This window comes from Colletes latitarsis, chromosome 7, assembly GCF_051014445.1.
Source record: "Colletes latitarsis isolate SP2378_abdomen chromosome 7, iyColLati1, whole genome shotgun sequence".
Classification (NCBI taxonomy): domain Eukaryota; kingdom Metazoa; phylum Arthropoda; class Insecta; order Hymenoptera; family Colletidae; genus Colletes; species Colletes latitarsis.
This window is the reverse complement of record NC_135140.1, coordinates 9,393,910-9,408,482: the sequence shown is the minus strand read 5'-3', so window position 1 is coordinate 9,408,482 and position 14,573 is coordinate 9,393,910. Positions and strand designations below refer to the sequence as shown.

The following is a 14,573-nucleotide window of genomic DNA, read 5'->3' as shown; positions in this document are numbered from 1 at the left end:
CGCAACAACTACTAATGTTCAGAGAAAACAAATAATTTTAGTCTGCAATGATCATAATTTTTACAATGTCACAAGTTTCAAATAAACAATAAACATTTCGTTGACAAATTTCTACATATCTTTCCTTCTTTCGTAGTAAAAAAATGTATAATTATAGGAACTTTATATACAACACTATGAGAAAGAATTATACGAATTTTCAATAATTATTACTTTTAATAAAGCTATAATAGAAACAGAAATTCCAGGTAACTCCAATCGAATGATACGACAAGGTAACCTAACACAGTATTTAGAAAAAAATGAAACGGAAAATTCAGAAAAATCGTTTCAACAGAATAATTTCTCGCTCGATTCGGAAATTAACTACATGACGGTATATATATATATATTTTTAACGACTAATTCTAATATGATCTCGCATGCTATGACCTCGATCTGTTGCCACGTAGAATACCTTCACTTTGATAAGGTAATTCCCTGCGTAATTTCAACATCATGGTGCTCGTTTGATGTATACACGCGTTTAGGTATGTGGAAATGTTCACAAACACAACCCCTTTTTACACGGTCGCTAGCTCGAATCTAAAGCAACCATTTGCTGTATTACAGACTGAAACAGTAAATCGTCTATTTGGTATCAAATCGTGCGTGTAACAATATGAATAGAGTATTTTGTTTATCGTCATCAGTTTATAAAATAGTATTTTATTCGAAAAATACTGAAAACGGTTGGACTTAAATTTAAAATACCTTATCCATATTAATTGCTTTAAATTATAACATATAAAAGAAAATATAATTTAAAATACTTTCTGATAAATAATTTTACAGACCATATATGTATACAGATTGTTCGGCCACCCCTGGAAAAAATTTTAATGAGAGAAAAATGTGATGAGAAGAATTTTAGATTGAAAAGTTTCAAATTATTCTGGAAAAATTATTTTCAGTTCTGGGGGTCAATTACAATCATTTTTGGTGAAGAGACATATCCTCAAATTCCTACGTATTTACAAGAAAAAAATTCATTACTGAAAATAGAATGTCTGGCCATAACTGTCTGTTACCCTGAAAATTGAAAAGTTCCAAATCATTCTGGAAAAATTATTTTCAGTTGTGGGGGTCAATTAAAATCATTTTTGGTGAAGAGACATATCCCCAAAATCCTACGCACTTCCGAGAAAAAAATTCGAGTAGGTGCAGAAATTTTAGCGAAAAAAAAAATTTCAAATCCTTCTAGAAAAATTATTTTCGGCTAGGGGAGTAACTTACAATTATTTTTGGTCAATACATATACTCCCGTAATCCTACGCAATTTCGAGAAAAAAATTCCTTACCGAAAATATAATTTCTGGCCAGAAATATTCATGCGAATTTTTAAAATGTCATAACTCCTGAACGGATTGGACGATTTTAATGTTTAAAAAAGCAAACTACGCGTATTTTGATGGAGAATATGTACAAATCGCAAAAATATTCGAAAAGTTGATCCTTGACCCCGCAAAATGAGAAAAACCCGATAAAAATGGTCCAATTTCCAAACAGCCATAACTCCAACAATAGTGAATATATTTCAATGAAACTTTTTTCTGAAGTAGATCTTATGGGTACCTATAAAAAAGTATTAGACAACTTTTCTGTAGGGCGTCAAACAAAATTACTAAAAATCTAAAACGAGTTTTTAAGAAAAATCGACAGGGGGTAATAAGAGCTGCTGAAATTTTTCGACGAAAAACAAAAATTTCAAATCGTTCTGAAAAAATTATTTCTAGGTTCCGGGGTCAAATACAACTATTTTTGGTCATTAGACATACCCTCGAAATCCTATCCAGTTTCGAAAAAAAAATTCGAGAAGGTGTAAAATTTTACCACGAAAAGAAAAAAATTTCAAATCGTTCTGGAAAAATTATTTTTAGTTGTATGGGTTAATTACAATTATGTTTGGTGAATGCACATAATCCCGAAATCCTTCGCACTTTTGAGAAAAAAATATAAGGCTGTAAGGCTGTCGATACGTCATTAAGTAGAGTTGCTCATGTTAAGTGAGAACCACTGTCACATGCACGCAGCTGTTGGCAGATTACCGTTCTATAGGTGCAACTTTAAACGTTAACAACTTTTAACAAATTGGTATACTTGATTTTCGTCTTATTTTGGCCTCTAGAATCTCCCATTAAAATTTCTCTCAGATGTAACCGAACGCCCTGTATAAAGCAAGAAAACTTCATTATTATTTGAACCAACAGATATATGTAACACTCTTCCAGCCATTTACTTTTCACGAATGGATTAAATAACGGATTCACGGCTATATATATTCATTCATATACAAATGAAAATTTCATTATTTATATTTAGTATGTTTAAAAGTGAAAGTTGATGTTTCAGCGTCTCTAATTTCATTCTCTAAAATAAATTTCGTACGAAACCTTCCAACAATATTAATTTAACTCGTATAGAATTACTCACGAGAAATTGACCATCGACCTTCCCGCGAACCTAATTGCACGTGTCGGTTCGTCGAGTTTGAATACGCTTATAATATTCCATATTTCCCCTCGAAGTTTAAGTATTCGAAGTTTAAGTATCTTAAGCAGCGTCCGCCTCTCGTAAAAAAGAATAAACAGCAGATCAGCATTTTCTAGCGATAAGCATAGCCCGGGCCTCATCAAGCAGTCGGAAGTTTCCATCTTCAAACGTTCGCAGACTTTTCATAAAATCCTTCACGGATCCAAGTTTCGTTCAAATTTTCATCAACACCACCGTCGGAGGAAAGAAACTATCGCGGAACTTTCCACGAGTTCCCGTCCGCGTCTGGCCACAAAGACCGGCCACAGCGTTGAGCGTCCGGAGACAGCAGCTATCGCGTTTCCCCTTCACAACACTCGCTCCCCCCGCCCACGCCCCTCCTCCCGCATTTGTCTTCATTTCTTGCACCACTCTAACCGGTACACGTAGTTATGATTTAAGACCACAGTTCTCCGGGCGAGGTAAGGAAGAAGAAGTGGAAGAAGGCACCCGGTGAAGACGAGCTTCTGGTCTCGCGTTACCGCCGCCTCCGAACACCCAGAGATTATCGTTTTCGTGCCTCCGCGCGGCACGTAACAGCGATGGCTGCCGTTAACGATAATTAGACTATCGCGTGACAAGGAATTCGCGCGGAAAATCTTGCTGCCCTACGAATCATCGCGCCCCGCTTCGATAACGTTGTTCAACACGCGTTTTGTCACACGAACGCGTTTCCTACGGGATGAGTTTGCGCAAACTACGGCCAGAGCGCATTTTTATTCAGATCACGAGCACAGATAGAGTAATTCTGGGGTGGGATGACTCACATTTTTCTAAAAATTTCGCCAGGTAGTGGATGTAATCGTTATTCGAACCGAAACGATACAGGGTGTTCGACCACCACTGGGAAAAATTTTAATGGGAGACTCTAGAGGCCAAAACAAGACGAAAATCAAGAATATCAATTACTTGATTGAGGCTTCGTTAAAAAGTTATTAAAAAATTAGATTAAAAAATTTCAAATTATTCTAGAAAAATTATTTTCGATTGCAGGGGTCAATTACAATCAGTTTTGGTCATTAGACATACCTTCGAAATCGTAACCATTTTCGAGAAAAAAATTCCTTACCGAAAATGTAATGTCTGACCATCGCTGACATGTTTCACTGAAATTTCTCGGCGAAAAAAAAAATTTCAAATCCTTCTGGAAAAATTATTTTCAGCTGCAGGGGTCAATTACAATCATTTTTGGTGAATAGACATACCCTCGAAATCCTAACCATTCTCGAGAAAAAAAATTCCTTACCGAAAATTTAATGAGAGGCCAAAAATGTTTGCCTGAAATTTCATGTAAATCTTTAAAACGTCATAACTTCTGAACGGATTGCACGATTTTGATGTTTAAAAAAGCAAACTACGCGTATTTTAGTGGAGAATATGTAGAAATCGCAAAAATATTCGAAAAGTTGTTCCTTGACCCCGCAAAATGAGAAAAACCCAATAAAAATGGTTCAATTTTCAAACAGCCATAACTCCTACAATAGTGAATATATTTCAATGAAACTTTTTTCTGAAATAGAGCTTATGGGTACCTACAAAAAAGTATTAGACAACTTTTCTGTACAGCACCAAATAAAATTATTAAAACTGAAAAACGAATTTTTAAAAAAAATCAACAGGGGGTAAGCTGCTGAAATTTTTCGGTGAAATTGAAAAGTTTCAAATCATTCTGGAAAAATTATTTTCGATTGTAGGGGTCAATTACAATCATTTTTGGTCAATAGACATACCCTTGAAATCCTACCCAGTTTCGAGAAAAAAATTCGGGTAGGTGTGAAATTTTTCGACAAAATTAAAAAATTTCAAATTGTTCTAAAAAAATTATTTTTAATTGCAGGGGTCAATTGCAATCATTTTTGGTGAATAGACATACCCTCGAATTCCTACGCACTGTCGAGAAAAAAATTCATTACTGAAAATATACCGTGTGGAAATGTTTGTATAACTTTTTAACGAAGCCCCCATCAACAAATTAGTATCCTTGATTTTCACCTTATTTTGGCCTCTAGAATCTCCCATCAAAATTTTTCCCAATGGTGGCCGAACACCGTGTATATTTATCGAAGTACAAAGATGGCAAAAATATCGACGTAGAACCAAATTGGAATTTTTTTACGGAAATGTTAAATTGTTTTTGTATCAAGTTTGGATACGTATATTTGGATGTATATTTGGGGAGTATCCACAATTTTTTTTGTTTGAAAATATTCAATATTTTAGAAGTTACGAGCGATTTGATCTTGCCTCGGTTGACTTTCGCGTTACACAGCCACCAAAACTAAAATATAGCATGTCTCGTTTTTTTTTTCAATTTGGTAGTATGAAGTGAAGTAAATACTCCCACGGATATTCGTACACTGTAATGGTGATTCGTTATAAATGGAACAAAAATTAAATAAAAAATGTGAGCGGTGGTGGCGCGTTGGAAACGTTGGTTCTCGTTGTATCAACGAAGCGCAGCATCATTGGGCGGCGTGTACTCTAGAATGGGTGACCGCTTGGGGGAGAAAAAATCACGTATTATTGATTTGTATATTGTTTAATATTAATACCTATCTGTCGATTTTGAAAAAATAAAGGGAAAACAACTTTCTAAATAGAAGTAACAACACTGTGTAATATAAACAAAACATAATAAAAATAAATGAGAAAGAATATTCATAAGAAACATGCGTTTATTTCCATTTATAGTGCACGAATACTAATTGGGAGTAACTGGGTATGGCTGGCGCATGTACAATGTACTAAATATCCCCAATAATTATTTCAACGAAACTCCAGGGGCGTGAACGAGAATCTAGTGATTTGGATTACGGGGCGAGGGTTAACCTACATCTCTTCGAATACTTCGTAAAGTAAAATCCAAAATGGCGGTAGCGTGTTGCCCCGATAAAATACTTAGAGCGTCGTCTCGAAATCGAGACGCGGCCCCTTCCCTGCATAATTAAACAAACTAATCCCTCGGGAGAGTTTCCAATTGCAGTCCGAAAGAACTTACTCAAATAACGGTAAAAGTGCTGTCGCGAGTATTTTCGCCGCAATTACTGCAGAGGGTGGTCTGAAATTGTGTGTCGGGGTCAAAGCAACCGGAGAATATTGCAGAAAAAGCGGGATCGTACGTTTCGCGAAGTACTTTCGTTCGCGGGACGATAATCTCCGTGTAACGAACGCAGTTTTTAAATCTCTGAAATTTCATTAGTATCGAATTTCGGTTGGACGGTATTAACCTGAACGAACCGTAGGTTGTACAATCGGTCAATCCGTGGGGTTAATGAAGTTAAATGCTGAGCGAACCGCTATTAGCATGAGGTGCCCGATGTAGATAATAGGTAGACTGACCTGGAAGCGTTTCAGCATGAAATTCAGCAAGGAATACACCCGCGAATGGGGGGGTGAAATTCAACCATTCGTATGTACGAATGTACGGAACAGAGAAAATAATGGTGCTTCGTGAATAATGTTTCAATTCCTTCTCCGGGATATTTTCCTCCGAAGGAGGAGGGAATATGCGCGGACCAAATTTTACGAAACAAAACTACACCCGCGTGTTCGAAGATCGTATTAAACGTGTAGAATACGATACGAATGTCGGGGGATAAAACGTCATTTTTACATTCAGCGGTACCGGTATTAAACATGGATTGTAATTTTAATATTGAGTGAACGCAAAAGCTTTTGTCATTTCCTCGGGCGTCACGATACAATTAATTTATATTCGAATAAATTTCCGCCCTTCAACGTTTGTGACGGGCTGGCAGCGACGATATCGAAAATTCAATTGTTTTCATTCGAAGATATTATCGTGAAATGTAATAGGTTTGGAGGTATATTTTTCTGGTTACGTTAGGAACCCTTTGTTTTATTTGCAAATTATTAAGTATGTCAAGGTTGAGTTCACAGGAGATTCGATTTTCATTTTTTATTGAGAGATCCATGTTTTTTCAAGTAGTCGTTTTGTAATTATTTTATTTTTTGATGACACAATTGATAATATTGATACGCAATATTACACATATAATAAATTCGATATTTTTAAGTAAATAAATACCTGCACTTTCGTCCACGTCTAATTTCATCCCCTCGTTTTGTATTACGGATGAACTACACTTTTTAATTTTGTAATATTCTAGTATTAACTCAAAAATTACTGGCAATATAGAGAAGATTTAAAACAGATCGTTGAAGAGAAAACAGAAGGTAAATTAGTATCATAGCGAGGGGGAATAATATTAATTATGACCCGCAACGTACTGCACGTGTGACGTATCGCGTACGAAGACTGCATGTCTATATATAGAGTGAGGACAAATAATCGTAAATTGCTAGTGTTTATGACTGCTGTATAGGTGAACGTTGTGACGTGCCACACTGTGTACAGAATCTTCCACGGATTTACGGATTTGACGTTCTGCCTCGTCGTTAACATGCCACGTCGTAATCCTGCCAAAATGCAAGTGTTCGCTGTAACAGTGATCGACCTCGAGGACTGTTTAGTTTCCGGCATTCCAAGATGTCAGGCAAATTTCGTGCTGCTGTTATAATTTTTATATAAAATTATCTCAAACAATGCCGAATTAATACTCACAATATATTAAATAAAACATTTGCCTAACAAGGAAATGTTCAAAGGCGAATAACATCGTAATAATAATCATAATCATGCAATATACAATTTTCCAATATTCAACTCGTATTATTTTAGTATTAGACAACATTTTCGTACAGCGTCAAACAAATTTTGAAGAAAAATCGACAGGGGTTGGACAAACTTTTCAACGAAATTAAAAAATTTCAAATCATTCTGGAAAAATTATTTTCGGTTGCGGGGGTCAATTACAATAATTTTTGGTGAATAGATGTATCCCCGAATTCCTACGCACTTTCGAGAAAAAAATTCATTACCGAAAATATAATGGCTGATCATGAATGAATGATCCTCCTGAAATTCCATGTGTTTCAAATCGTCCTGGAAAAATTATTTTCGAGTGCAGGGGTCAATTGCAATTATTTTTGGTGAATAGACAAACCCCCGAATTCCTACGCGCTTTCGAGAAAAAAATTCATTTGTTGAAATGTTGAAAACATCATAACTTCCAAGAATTCAGGAAAATTTGTTGCAGCTATTATAATTTTTATATAAAATTATCTTAAACAATGTCCAATTAATGCTCACAATATCTTCAATAAAACGTTTGCTTAACAAAGAAATGCTAAAAGGCGAATAACATCGTAATAATAATCATAATCATGCAATATACAATTTTCCAATATTCGACTCGTATTATTTTTTTCGCGTACCTTTATTTATCAAACAAAATATACATCACATGCTGTATGTCGAATAATCTACACGCCTTTGGCTACATTTGGAACTGGAATGCATTCCGAACTTCTGTGTCCATTGAGCATTCGTGTATCCTTTGATTACCCATGTTTAATAACCACCAAAATTCGTTAACTCGTTTCTCAATCGACGAGTCAAATGCAATCTGGCAGACAGTAAAAAACCAGCTTTGTACGAAAGAATGTTCAATCGGCGCTGAATAAGTTCTCTTTGCGGTGGAAACAAACTAAATAACTTTGAGGGGAAACAATTGCCTTCCAAAGTATTCGGACGTAAAGGAGTTCGCGAACGATTGCTGCAGTGGTTGTTTGTTTTTAGCGGGTACTATGTTGATAGCTAAAACCGGGGAGATTTTCTCCGATAGGAGTTGAATGTTTTTCCGCGAAGAGGAAGAAGCAGCCAGAAACGTCCAAACTGTGAATTTTTGAACGGTGCAACAGAGACGCAGCAAGTATGTCTTTCCTGGAGGGTGGGAGAGGAAGCGTTAGGGTGAATATCGGTTTGGCGTTAGGATCGGAAACGTTAATGGTCCTTGGCTTCGATTCTATTTTCCATGAAAGGGGGACTTACGCATTAGCGAGTCGAGGAATAAAAACCACGCTTGGTTGACCCTCGATTTCGAATGCAAACGAAGAAAGAGGCAAGAGTTTAATACGAAAAAATATGAAGAATTTTGTAAAAAAATATTTTTTCCTTATTATTCTACAAAAAAAAGCACGACAAAGCGTTATATAAAAGGAAATTAATGATTCTTGAATGTAATTTCGTATTTATTCTAAAATGAATGTGATAAATGGCATCTTTATTGCTTTATGGCAATATTCAACGCATTTTTGCCTGGTCTTAATTTTTTGTTGTTGTATGCTATTATATTTCACCACGTTTCCAATTCTGACTGAAGTGAAGAATCTTTTCTCTGGTTTTAAATATTTAATAATATTCAACGTATTTTTCAATTCCAGTACGACTGTATTTTTCTTTTTTTGTTACACCTACAGTAGAACCTCGATAATTGCACAAAATTGAATCTGAAAATCTCTCCAATCATGAAGGTAGCTAACCTAATGAGAAATAGGCTAGTACTCCAACTTTACTTATTTCTTAATCCCTTCCATTCGTCAATACTCGACACCAATAATAAAGATTCTACTATAGTGCAAAGAAAACGTAATAAGGCACTAGATTGAAACACTTGAATCGCAGGAAAAATATTTTGTAGATGCTAATAAAGCTATTACTAAAATTACTTACGACATTTCGAAAGTGTAAAGAGTATCACCGTAGGATTCATGTCTCGTTTCGCGTTTCGATTATCGATCGTTCTGGTAAAATACGTTCTATTGTGCAAAGGAAATATCTCACTGTGTCCTGTACTACATTTAACGCGATAACTGTAATACTTCGTTTTTACGGCTCGCGAAAGTTGCAAAGTTGATGCTGCGACCCGAACTTCACTCTTTCAAAGGCTGATGTTCCGACGTGAATGGCTTAAGTATACCACTGAATTATTAAGTCTCCATCGCGTAAAGTTTTTATTACCCCGCGTGCACGACAAATGCATCAGAGCCAGCGATTCGTAACCACTACGAAGGGCTCGTGTTCGAGGGCGAAATTAATTTATTGTTTTATCATCTGTACGAGGACAGTTCAAGAATATATCGTTATTAATAAAATTGTATAATGCTTTGTTTTTGATATAGTTAATTTATCTAAATACTATATTTATTTTTGAACGATTGAAAATTTGTCGCACGATTTTGTTCGCACGTCTGATCAATATTCATTATTTCTACTTGTCCTGGTGGCCTGGTCTTACTTTGTTCCACTTAATGAATTTTTAAAGATTTTCTTGAAAACAAAGTGCCATATGGAGAAATTTTATTTTACACCTTCGACTTAATTTTTCACGTAGAATCATCCTCACTCTACACATTATATCATTATTCCTGGATCACTTATAAACGAGTCTGACCAACACTCATTATTTCTACTGGTCCTGGTGGTCTACTCCTCCTCTGTTCCACTTAATGAATTTTTAAAGATTTTCTTGAAAACAAAGTGCCATATGGAAAAATTTTATTTTACATTTATAGTTTTATGTGTAGGTACAATTAGAGAACTTTTTTGTACATTTCTACACATTTTGTAGAAATTTTATAGAAATTTTCCTTTTGTTTTGTGTGTTAAGTTCTGAAGTTGAATAAATAACCATTCGTAATGTTTGCTTTCATTTATCTACGTCCAAATGCGAGGCCTTGGTATTACGTATCGCAGAATTATTTCAAATATTGAGGAAATCGATTCTTGGCAATTTTTCTTTTAATGTCATCTGAAGGTCACAGTGTAATAGATCGTTGAATTCGTCTCGACATCGCCTACAATACTATGACATTAAAAATACCTAGTTCTATTTAGAAATATAACAGTGACCTTAAGCTTGTATCAAAAATTAATTTCTTTTTAAATTTAAGCAACTACAATTTCTTATCCGTTAAATACTGATTGACTTTGACACGAAACATTTTTTTATCAGTTTGAAAGTCACCCTGTATATTGTGCACTTATTCAGTAGGTTCTTTCGATCAATTGTTTACAATTTCATTGCCCTAAAAAATATTAGTTTATTTGGTAAATTCGAAACGAGTAGCGTTCGTTCCAACGATAAATTAAAGACTTTGAGGTATCGTAAATATAGTTTATAGAAAATAAAATTAAGTAAGATTGAAGATACTGTAAAGAATATATAATTTACGATAAAAGAATGGAAGTTATATAAAAAGAATTTTAAAAGAGCGATAGTACATATCGATGTTCAAAATGAAACTATTTAAATCATATATAGTAATAATAAAAGCCAGACCATCGAAAGGGGCTGAAAAAATATTACATGTACAGAATTCGTTTTGATATCTTTTATGGTTCAAAAGTCACGCGAAAAGTGTCAGTAAAGTACTCGAGCTGGCCCATTCGACCCTGTGCGCCATTTTGGTTCACGCTCGAGTTCCGTGCTGGTTTTGTGGACGATTTCGACTCGACCTAACCGGCGAAACAATCACGGCGGACTCGAGACACAGAAAATCGACTTTCGGACCCGGGATTCGAACCGCTTTCATTATTCAAAGAGCTCGCACGCGGTCGTTCACGTTGCTTCCTAGCAAACTTACGTGTAAATCGCGGCAAACAATTGGCGTGTGTGCGTCCCGCTTTTTCACGCTGTGTCTCTATTTAACGCGAAAACAAAGCCATTCTTGGGGACCCGTTCGACGGTAAACGCGTCCTCAAACTCTGGAACGGAAGGAAATCCGAACACCTGAGTTCCTCTTTTGTTAAACGAAGCTGTCAACACGCGTGGCACGTAAAAATTACTGCGCAATTTCTGAAACGTGGCGTCCCGATCGTTTCGTACCACAGATGGAGAAAATCTGTTGTCATAAGCGTGGGAATACGAATAGCCAACAATCTATGATAGCGATTCTGAACCCAGAGTCCGTGAATACATTTTTATGGGTATAAATATTTATTTTTGTTGCATATACTATGCATTAAATCACGATGGCTACTCAACTAAAATAAATCTTTCTATTATACCTTGCATGCCTTATATGATATAATACAGGATGTTCGCCATCCCTGGGAAAAATTTTAATGGGAGATTCTACAGGCTAAAATAAGACGAAATTCAAGAATACTAATTTGTTGATGGGGGCTTCGTTAAAAAGTTATACAAACATTTCCACACGGTATATTTTCAGTAATGAATTTTTTTCTCGACAGTGCGTAGGAATTCGAGGGTATGTCTATTCACCAAAAATGATTGCAATTGACCCCTGCAATTAAAAATAATTTTTTTAGAACAATTTGAAATTTTTTAATTTTGTCGAAAAATTTCACACCTACCCGAATTTTTTTCTCGAAACTGGGTAGGATTTCAAGGGTATGTCTATTGACCAAAAATGATTGCAATTGACCCCTACAATCGAAAATAATTTTTCCAGAATGATTTGAAACTTTTCAATTTCACCGAAAAATTTCAGCAGCTTACCCCCCGTCGATTTTTCTTAAAAATTCGTTTTTCAGTTTTAATAATTTTATTTGGTGCTGTACAGAAAAGTTGTCTAATACTTTTTTGTAGGTACCCATAAGCTCTATTTCAGAAAAAAGTTTCATTGAAATATATTCACTATTGTAGGAGTTATGGCTGTTTGAAAATTGAACCATTTTTATTGGGTTTTTCTCATTTTGCGGGGTCAAGGAACAACTTTTCGAATATTTTTGCGATTTCTACATATTCTCCACCAAAATACGCGTAGTTTGCTTTTTTAAATATCAAAATCGTCCAATCCGTTCAGAAGTTATGACGTTTTAAAGATTTGCATGAAATTTCAGGCAAACATTTTTGGCCTCACATTAGATTTTCGGTAAGGAATTTTTTTCTCGAAAATAGTTAGGATTTCGAGGGTATGTCTATTCACCAAAAATGATTGTAATTGACCCCTGCAACTGAAAATAATTTTTCCAGAAGGATTTGAAATTTTTTTTTTTCGCTGAAAAATTTCAGTGAAACATGTCAATGTATGGTCAGACATTACATTTTCGGAAAGGAATTTTTTTCTCGAAAATGGTTACGATTTCGAAGGTATGTCTAATGACCAAAACTGATTGTAATTGACCCCTGCAGCTAAAAATAATTTTTTCAGAATGATTTGAAATTTTTTAATAACTTTTTAATAAAGCCTCATTCAAGAAATTAATATTCTTGATTTTCGTCTTATTTTAGCCTCTAGAATGTCTAATTAAAATTTTTCTCAGGATTGGCCGAACACCCAGTATAGATAATAAAATAAATCTTTCTATTATGCCTTGCAGAGAAAAATTAAAATCCTTTCTATTGTTAGCTAATCTGCTTATATCGACATAATACTAGCAGACGAAAAATGAACGTTAATTTTATTAAGGTTCAATTCGAGAGATTGGATAGTTATTGAAAATTACCGACCTGAATATCGCTGACCGTGTAAATGACTGAGGTCTAAATGTTTCAACTGTAAATTAATAGAAAATGGCTTTCAGATTGCTTTCTTGCGATCCATCATTTTCTAAATCAACAGAGTAACTAATGGATGTTTAATTACCTCCAGAAATGTTAATTGACAACTGATCGACACTCGTTAAAAATTAATCGAAGAGCGACTCGTACGTCGCCCTCTGCGGACGTCACAACCTACTTTCCACTGCGTTCTTTGCGCAATCTTCGTGCTCTCTAGGGAGGCTCTGCAAAGACAGTTATCCCATCTTCAATGTTGGACGGAGCTTAGGCAGCGGAGAAAAATTTTCCAGCAGACTCTGAATCCTCTCTAATAGACACATCGATGTCTCAACGCGGGCAAAAACTAATTTCCACCTTGCCTGCCGGGTCTATTTGTCGTGTTTGCAAACCTGAACCTCGAATAATGTTCATTCTCGAGCTACAGCCATTGTTGACTGGACAGTAGTAACTTCGTGATACAACCTTTTATAGAAAGATTTCAATCGTACACATTTATAAAAATTTTATTTAAAACCATGTTCTATTGTTATGAAATTTTATTCAAAAAATATTAGAAAATTTACTTGTTCTTCAATCTGTTCGAATTATGGCGAAAAATCGAAGAAACACTAGTCCTCGGTTATATGAAACAATTTTTACTCGCCTAGAGGAAATGTAATCATTTTCACTTGTACGAATTAACTAAATAATGATTTTTAGATTGTCGAGGATTTCTAGGAAGGAAATTGTGATTTTCGTCTTGACAGGTTTTGTAACAACGATACAAAAATATTATAAAATATTTAAGGAGTAATATAGAGGGGGTAACTTAAAGAGCATAACTTTTTTTGTTAGTTGTTTGAACACAAGGAAGAATTTGCATTTTTCAAGCGGTGAATTTACCCTCAAAAATGCATGAAAATATTTTAAATTTTCTTTGCGAATTTACGATACGAATTTCAGAAAAACTCTTTTCCTCGGAATTCCGATTGGTTTTCGTTACGCAACAAAGCGTTTAAAAATATAAATTGCTCTCTTCCGTATAATTTGTCTCGTTTCTTTGGCTGTTTGTCCATTTAAACGTTACGTAAGCAAATAATAATAAACTTGCACAATCCGTCGGAAGACTATAACATCAAAGCATCGGGACCCAGGTCAGTAGTAGCTGTAGAAATTCATTCGACGGACATTTCAACTTTGATGAGGACGCCATTTAAAGTTTCTCACAAGTAAATATCTCATTTTGTAGCCATTGTGTGCAGATTGTTAACGAACCGAGTATTTCCTGGCGCAGATGTGGAATTTTGAACATTATGGCGTTGTATCTTAACAGAAAGTCAGTTAGTAAAAACCGAATAGTCGAGATCAACAACCGGTAGACTCGCGGTGAGAAATTTATTACGAGAGGAACCGTGTACGAGCATTTACTAGAAAATCGTTCGTTAAAAGACAGGCTACAAGAAATAGAATTTTAATAATTTCACAATCTCTATCGAATTTAACAAATTTTAAAAAGTACTCCCATATCTGTTATGCGAAGGGCTCGTGTTCGAGGGGGAAATTAATTTATTGTTTTATCATCTGTACGAGGACAGTTCAAGAATCTATCGTTATTAATAAAATTTTATAATG

General features: G+C 35.1%; 1 long non-coding RNA gene across 1 annotated transcript in view; it reads right to left on the bottom strand.

Annotated features, from left to right (window-relative positions):
• Positions 1–14,573, bottom strand: part of LOC143343681 (uncharacterized) — a 328,353-nt gene that overhangs the window by 8,931 nt on the left and 304,849 nt on the right. The gene's annotated exons all lie outside the window — the stretch shown is intronic.